Source organism: Dasypus novemcinctus, chromosome 19, assembly GCF_030445035.2.
Source record: "Dasypus novemcinctus isolate mDasNov1 chromosome 19, mDasNov1.1.hap2, whole genome shotgun sequence".
Classification (NCBI taxonomy): Eukaryota; Metazoa; Chordata; class Mammalia; order Cingulata; family Dasypodidae; genus Dasypus; species Dasypus novemcinctus.
In genome coordinates, this window is record NC_080691.1 from 361587 (window position 1) to 370407 (window position 8821).

Sequence of the window (8821 nt, forward strand, 5' to 3'; positions counted from 1 at the left end):
AGATCATAATCTCAACAATTAAAAAGATAAACTACCTGATTAATAAATGGGCAAAATACTTAAAAAGTTTATTGTCCAAAGAAGGAATATAAATGGTGATGAAACACATGAAAAAATGTTCAATGTCACTAGTGATTAGGGAAACACAAATCAAAACTATGATGAAATATCATTTCACACCTACTAGACTGGCTGCTATTAAGAAGTGGGAAAATTGTCAAGGTTGGAGAAAATATGGAGAGATAGGAATGCTTATTCATTGTTTTTTTTTCATGCCAGCCATGTGAAGTGCCAAAGTCGTAACAAGGTTTGAGGGAGGCACATCTCACACAAATGCACGAACACCCATTCATCATGTTTATGAACCTCAAAAGGATCTGTTTAGACTTGCAACTCCTACACTCTGGTTTATTGGACTTACCCCACTCAGCTAACATGGAGGTGAAGAAGGTCAACCTCCACACCAGGGAGCCAAGACTGCCTGCAACTGAAAGCAGGAGGATTGCATCCAGCATCCGTGTGGAATCTAAGCCCCCTCTTGATACAGATGTGGAGTGGACACAACTATTCCAAGGTCCACAGGATGGAGGAATAGAGTATGGATTAGAGTGGACTTACTGATATTCTATTCATGAATTATTGTGATTAGTAATTGAAGAAAATGTGGCATTGGTGTGGAGAGAGTGGCCATGGTGACTGCTGGGGGTGGGGAGTGGGAGGAAGAGATGAGATGTGGGGGTGTTTTCGGGACTTGGAGTTGTCCTGGGTGGTGCTGCAGGGACAGTTACCGGACACCGTATGTCCTCCCATGGCCCACTGAGTGGAATGTGGGAGAGTGTGGGCTATGATGTGGACCATTGACCATGAGGTGCAGCGGTGCTCAGAGATGTATTCACCAAATGCAATGAATGTCTCATGATGATGGAGGAGATTGTTATGGGAGAGGGGGTGGGGTGAGGGGGGTGGGGGGTATATGGGGACCTCGTATTTTTTGAATGTAATATAAAGTAAAAAAGATCTGTTTATTCACTCTTGGTGAGAATGTAGAATGGTACAGCCACTGTGGAGGGTTGTTTAGTAGCTCCAAACGAAGTTGAATATAGACTTGCCATGTGAACCAGCAATAACATTTCTAGGTATATTGCCAGAAGAACTGAAAGCAGAGACAGGAACAGACATCTGCACCCCAATGTACATAGCAGCATTTTTCATAATTGCCAAATATTGGAAATAACCCGGGTGTCCATCAACTAATGAATGGATAAACAATTTGTGGTGTATAAACTAGATGGATATTATGCAATGCTAAGAAGAAATGAAATCATGAACCATATGACAACATGGATGAACCTTGAGCACATAATGTTGAGTGAAGCAAGCCAGACACAAAAGGCAAAATACTGTTGATTATGCTATTATGAACTAACTATATTTTGTAAATTCATGGAGATTATAATTAGAGTTTAGGTCACCAGAAAATAGAAGAAGTGTAGAGAATGGGAAGCTGAGGGTTAGTCTGTGCAGAATTGGTAAAAAGGTTGTTTGTAAATCCTTAGAAATGAATAGAAATGGTGAAAGCACATCATGGTGTTTGTAACTAGCAGAGTTATTGTGTGGATATGACAGTGGTTGAAAGGGAAAGTCTAAAGACATGCATATTATACAAGGAAAGCTGAAAAGTGAAACATCGTTCTGTATAAGATAGTACAACCTCATGTAAAACACGAATTTGTGTGATAATGCATATATAAGGTTTTTACAAAATATAAATACAAATATACTAGAGAGAAGGAAAAAGAATAGTAGCTATGTATGGCAGGGGAAGCTTAGAGATGAAAAGTCTTGGAATGAGAGTGAACGATTCCAGTGAAAGGACCAAAAACCAGCAGCCCAGCTTCAAAACATATCACTATTTCATTGAGGAAGTTATCAGAACAGGAAAGATGGACCATCAGATCAATGTCACAAAAAAGTGGGGAATTTACAAGTGGTTAAAAAAGGACAGTTGCAATGCCAGTAAGCTTTGTAACAGGAGATTCAGGACTCTCATGGTCCAGGACCTCAGAAGCAGCAGTCTACAGAGCTGAGGGTGACCGATGGCCATGCCACTCAAGGGGTGGCCAACGGCCATGAAGCGGTCATAGGCCATCACGGCCAGGAGGAAGTCATCCAAACCAGCAGAGTATGAAAAAGTATATCTGGGTGAGACAGCCTGCACTGGTTATGACTCTGCTCTGTGTCTGTATGTTCACCAGCATCTTTGGACAGTGGTGGAGGATAAATAGTTGTCACAAAGGGACAGGATGAAGAGGAATAAGTACATGGGCATGTGGAAGTGGGAGTAAGAGGTGATGACCAGGATGATGAGCAGGTTCCCAAAGAGGGTGCCTGGATACATGGACAGGCACAGTCCAAAGAGGAGGGGCTGCAATTCTGGATTCCCTGCAAATCCCAGGAGAAGAAAATTTGAAGTTTGTGTTTCACTTTCAGGTACCAGGTGGAACTTATGAATAACAGGAAATAGAATGGAACTTGGGTAGTTTTCACAAAAACGAGCAGCACTATCCAAACAGAAAGGCTGCAAATTGTCCATTTCAGTGAAAATTTAAATCTCTATATTATTTATATGGATCGCATCCATTTAGTGTATTTATAGTGCCAACCACTGATTAGGAATTTATTCCCCAATACTAAGCCTTTTTGCAGGAATTCAGGTCGTCTCTGGATTTCATGAGAAATTCATTTGTGGAATATACATTGAGTTGGAATTAAAAGGCAAGTACAGTTGAGGCAATGACTCTACAGTGCTACAATCCAAAAGTTCCAACATTGTTAAGACAAAGAAAGAATATATGCAAATAACAGCATCATTACAAATCAGCTGATTACCGTTGCTTTAAGGAAAATAAAGCATGTAAAAACCCAGTGAAGTGAGGGTGCTAATTTTCACTCAGTGTTCAGGAAAGTCCTACGTATAATGTGAAATTTTCAGGGGCACCTCAAGTGAGAGAAGGCAGGAGCCTTGAGTACATGAGGAAGTCTCTGCCCAGCAGGGAGCACATCCAGGGCAACGACCCTAAACATGACTTGGTTCAGATATTCAGGGTGAACCAGGACGTCAGTGTGGCAGGGAAGTAAGTAAGGAGTCAGCTAAGAAAGATGGCTTTGGAGGAAGTTAAAAACAAGGGTCTCTTTAGCTCTCGAAGGAACCGATATCTGGGGGTTGTATCTGCTTTATAGACCCATGGGAGTTATGGTCATGGCCGATGGGGTTAACTACCAGGTCAGATGGCCCCTCTTTGGAACTGGTGTTTATGTGTGATGAATCTGGACTCAGATGGGATCTCTCTTCATAAGACTTTCATGCTAATGTGCTGGAGGTGCAGTTAACGTGGGGGTTTAAGATATATTTAGGGGTTTTGAATCTCTGGACTGACAATGTGATAGCCAGGCCCTGAGCCTCAACAGACTCCAGCACCTACAATCTGACTTATTGGGCTCACCACACTCAGCTAAGATGGAGTTGAAGAAGGACAACCACCACACCATGGAGCCTAGAGTGATTACAACTGAAAGTGGGAGGATTGCATCCAGCATCCATGTGGAATCTGAGCCTCCTCTTGACATAGAGGTGCAATGGACACAACCAATCCAATGTCCACATAGAAAAGGTGGCATTGGATTGAGAAAAGTGGACATGATGGCTGATGGGTATGGGGAAAGGCAGGAAGAGATGAGAGGTGGAGGCGTCTTTGGGACATGGAGCTGCCCTGGATGGTGCTTCAGGGGGCAATCACCGGACATTGTAAATCCTCACAGGGCCCACTGGATGGAATGGGGGAGAGTGTGGGCCATGGTGTGGACCGTTGACCATGGGGTGCGGGGGTGCCCAGAGATGTACTTGCCAAATGCAATGGATGTGTCATGATGATGGGAGGGAGTGTTGCTGGGGGGGGGAGAGGTGGGGTGGGGGTGGTAGGGTTCAATGGGACCCCATATATATATATTTTTAATGTAATATTATTACAAAGTCAATTAAAAAAAAAAAGAAAAAAAAAAAAAAAGAAGTTAAAAACAAGGCAGCTTCATTCCTGGTGGAACTCCAAACTCACAAAGTCCTTTATCTGCATGCTGCACCTCTCACACTTCAATAATTTGGTTGTAAAACTAACCCACCAAATGGATTCAGACTAGTCCTATTGGCATGTGTAAGAGTGCACCCAGATACGCAGCACAGAATGCATAGCTTGGCATTTTATGGTTGAGCTAACATCATGTTCTTACACTCAGCCACACTGATCAGTCCAGGAAAAAATATAATACAACTGACAACATCAGTCTTTTATTCCCCAAATAGTTACAAGTGGTGCTCTGACATTCCAGCTGAGAAGCCTCCCTGGCACACGTAAACATGGTGCTCCCTTTTGATATGGTCACATTCTGCCCTGTGTTTACAGGAACATAAAAATCTGCTTATTAATAAGAGAGGAAGGAATTAAAGGGACTTGAAGGAAAAGGGATAACATAAAACTCGGGTATTCCCTGAGAGACTGTGATGAAGCAAATCTTCCTTAGATCTGCCAGCGTTCTAAGTCCAGTTATATCCCCTTAAAGCCCAGAGAAACTAATAAAAGAACAAAAACTATTAATCCAAAAGAAAAGGGCAGTGATATCTTTTTATAGTGACAAGACATTTAATAGATTGATCATTGCAAGAGTAAAGTGACAAGTGGGAATAAACAAATATTTTACAATTGGAAAATACACAAGTACAAAAATAGTGGGAATTCTTTATGTGAAGCATTTGATGTCTTTTTAAATTTTATTATATGAAATTTTGTGAATCATAATGCCTGATTGTGAGTCTCAAATATTTCATATATTAGCTGATAAAATTTGAAATTTAAAACTTTTACTCACACTAACAAAATATTAAACTCCCATATGTGGGATCCTGTTATGTTCTCAATTATAGAGACTAGAATCTCTTGAGAACATGGGCAAGCCAGTATATCAAGCCCTCAATATTATTTCATGCAGTTATAGGCCTCATTCTTTAAAAATTGAAATTAGTGGTTACCATAGATTCCAAGGGGAAGGGAGGGAAGATAGAATAGTTGGAACATTCTGCATTTTTAGGACATTAGAATTGTTCTGCAAGATCTTGCAATGAAAGATAAGGCTATTTTGAATTTTGTAAAAACCTGTAAAATGGTACAATGCAAAATAGAAAACATAATGTAAACCATTCACCATGGTTAGTAGCAATACTTCAATATATTTACATCAATTAAAACAAATTACTATATACATGTAAAATGCTATTAATATGGGATCGTGGGAGACAGAAAGTGGGTTGGGAATATGGGAATCCCCTATATTTTCTATTTGACTTTTCTGGAACTTAAAGCTTTTTTTCAAGATAAATAAAATAAAATAAGACATTGGGGGAACATACAGAAGAAATAGTTTCTGTATATCAAAAGATAATAGAGGGAAGCGAACTTGGCCCAGTGGTTAGGGTGTCTGCCTACCAAATGGGAGGTCCGTGGTTCAAACCCCAGGCCTCCTTGACTGATGTGGAGCTGGCCCACACGCAGCGCTGATGCGTGCAAGGAGTGCCCTGCCACGCAGGGGTGTCCCTGCATAGGGGAGCCCCACGCACAAGGAGTGCGCCCCGGAAGGAGAGCTGCCCAGCGCGAAACAAAGTGCAGCCTGCCCAAGATTTGTGCCGCCCACACGGAGAGCTGACACAGAAAGATGCCGCAACAAAAAGAGACACAGATTCCCGTGCCGCTGACAACAACAGAAGCAGACAAAGAAGAAGATGCAGCAAATAGACACAGAGAACAGACAACTGGGGTGGGGGCGGGGAAGGGGAGAGAAATAAATAAATAAATAAATCTTTAAAAAAAGATAATAGAAATTACAGTGATGAAAGATGCAATGAAAATGTTTATTTCAGGAATTTTAAAAATTAATTTGTTATTTTAAAATATTTTATTATTGCTATTATTTATTTATTGGCTTTGCTTTTGGGAAGTTTTGGATCACAGAAGGGTCACGACTGTGGCAGTAAGGATCACTGGTGCTGGGTATCAGTGTTGCGGGGATGTGTAGGGACAGGAGCACGTGGGACATGTCTCTATGGCCTATGAATAAGTTCAAGGGGTGATGGGGCAGTTGTTACAGTGCATAGAGACCCACACAATAACTGAAAGAACACTGAATTCCTATCCTGGGAAGTCCTGCTATATGCTCTATTAGAGTGGCAAGAATCCCCTGAGTACGTGGATAGTGCTTAGGGAAGGACAATAAACCATTATGCCAGGCCCTTGGTATTGATATTCGTACTTATGATATTCGTATATTCATAAGTATATTGCCTAAGAGTTACCTCCTGAAAGTCTCTGTGTTGCTCAAACGTGACCTCACTCTAAGCCAAACAAAGCAGATAAATGCCCTCCATCTCCCCCAGTGAGGGAGGTGACTTCTGGGGATGAGCCTCCCTGGCACCAAGGGATTATTACTGAGTGCCAGCTAGAAATATATTTGGAAAAAGACCTTGACCAAAAGGGGGAAATATTAAATACAAATGCGTTTTTATGGTTATGAGAGTCCAAAGTAAGTCATGAGGTCATTCCAGAGGATATGCTCATACATTTCTCAGCAGGATCTCATTGACTGCCATAGCAAACAGTCCTCAAACAGCAGGGCTTCTGAGAGCTCTAGAAATATCTAGACATTGTAGGCAGGGCAGATGATCTCAGGAATCCAGCACCCTGTCAGTGGGCCTTACTTAGGAATATATGACACAATGTAACATAGTTAGACTCATTTGCAATTGCCCTATAAATGACTCTTCTACCCCTTTTATTTGAACCTATAATTAAAACTATGCTTACTTGTTAAGTATGTATCCCAGAAACTTAAACCTTCAGACTGTTCATATGTTGGCTGAGCCCTGAATCTCAGTAGAGTTGCAACACTTAACTCTCCAGTTCATTGGAATCGCACAAGAAAACTGACAAAAGGATGATGGAAAATGCCCATTCAAAAAAAAGAAAAAAGAAAAATCAGCAGAGTATCTACAACTGCAAGCAAGACCTTCTCATCCATCTGTGCCATGGGATCTAAGTCCCCTCTCAGTCAGAAATAGAATGGGCATCTCCATCCAAAAATCCTCCAGACTGTGGAATGAATACACATAAAAGATGAATGCCGCTATGGACTAAAGTAGACATTTTATTCTAAAAAGATATCGATATAAAGTCAGTGGCCACCAGAGGTTCTGAAGAGAGGGAGAAGGAACAATAGGTGTAATAGTGTGGCATTTCTGGGACACCGAAATTGTCCTGCATGACATTGCAGTTATGGAAACAGGCCATCATACATTTTGTCACAATCTATATAACTGTGTGGGGAAAGTGTAAATTATAATTTAAATGATAGTATATCATTATAAGCAATGCTCCAATATGTGTTCATCAATTGTAACAACTGAATGATGTTTTGAATGGGAGAAAGTGTGGGAGGGGGAATGGGTGTGGTATATGGGAATCCCCTATATATATATACATTTTTAGAGATTTATTTATTTATTTTATTTCTCCCCCCTTCCCCCACCCCGGTTGTCTGTTCTCTGTGTCTATTTGCTGCGTGTTCTTCTTTGTCCATTTCTGCTGTTGTTAGCGGCACAGGAATCTGTGTTTCTTTTTGTTGCATCATCTTGTTGTGTCAGCTCAGGCTGCACTTTCTTTTGTGCTGGGCGGCTCTCCTTACGGAGCGCACTCCTTGCGCGTGGGGCTCCCCTATGCGGGGACACCCCTGTGTGGCACGGCACTCCTTGCTTGCATCAGCGCTGTACATGGGCCAGCTCCACACGGGTCAAGGAGGCCCGGGGTTTGAACCTTGGACCTCCCATGTAGTAGACGGATGCCCTAACCACTGGGCCAAGTCCGCTTCCCTCCCCTATATTTTTTGATGTAATACTTATGTAATCTAAAGCTTCTTTAAAAGTAAAAAAATTAAAAAAAATTAAATAAAATCTTTCACCTATGTAGTGGGCATTATGGTATCCATTCTCCTAAAACACTTAACAGAGTTAATCAATACACATAAAACCCTCAGCATTGCTGCATCCTGTTGGTAAAGAATTGCTTAACTCTGATGGTTTGATGAGGGACATTTTTCTTCTGACTCTCAAACGTCACATCTTTCTGCATCTCTCAGACACTATTCAACAGCCCTATTTCACTTTCTCTTGATCCCCCCAAGCAAGTGCAGACTAGAAACTGCTCTAAAATATGAAAAGAATAAAGGGAAACTTTGGTCTTATGGAAAGAAAAATGCTTTCCAAATGACGGCAGAAAGTGATGCAATTTTAGAAATAGCTCTAACCACAAAAGGCCAAAGGTCACACTAAAGAAAATGGATGTGAAAGAAATGTGGCGGCAAGTATAAAAGTGATGTATTAACGTGAAGGAAGCAGACGTTTCTAAGTTTGAAAGACAATGAGGGGACATCATGTGTTATGATGATAAATATCCACGCATTCCTCCAAATATGTGTATACAGACACAGAAGAACGAAATGGCAAAGAGCAAATTGGAAGGAAAAAACCTGCAGTTTTTTGTTTGAAAGATTATTTTAAAAAGAAGGAGGAAAGCATTAAAAAAAGCAAAGAGTTTCACAAATAATTTGGAATGGGGATAGTAAGTAGCCAATAAATAGCATGTTTATTATAACTTCCCCTGTAAAAGAATAACTACTGAGGTGCAGGGGGAGGAGCCTGCACACAGCTTCTCCATCCCCAGCACAG

The 8821-nt window shown here is 41.2% G+C and overlaps 1 non-coding gene across 1 annotated transcript; it reads right to left on the reverse strand.

Moving 5' to 3' along the window:
- Window positions 1-273: 273 nt before the first annotated feature.
- On the reverse strand, window positions 274-377 carry LOC111764881 (small nucleolar RNA U13). Its single transcript, XR_002797375.1, has one exon. It is a non-coding gene; the product is annotated as a small nucleolar RNA U13 (small nucleolar RNA).
- Between the last annotated feature and the right edge of the window lie 8444 nt (window positions 378-8821).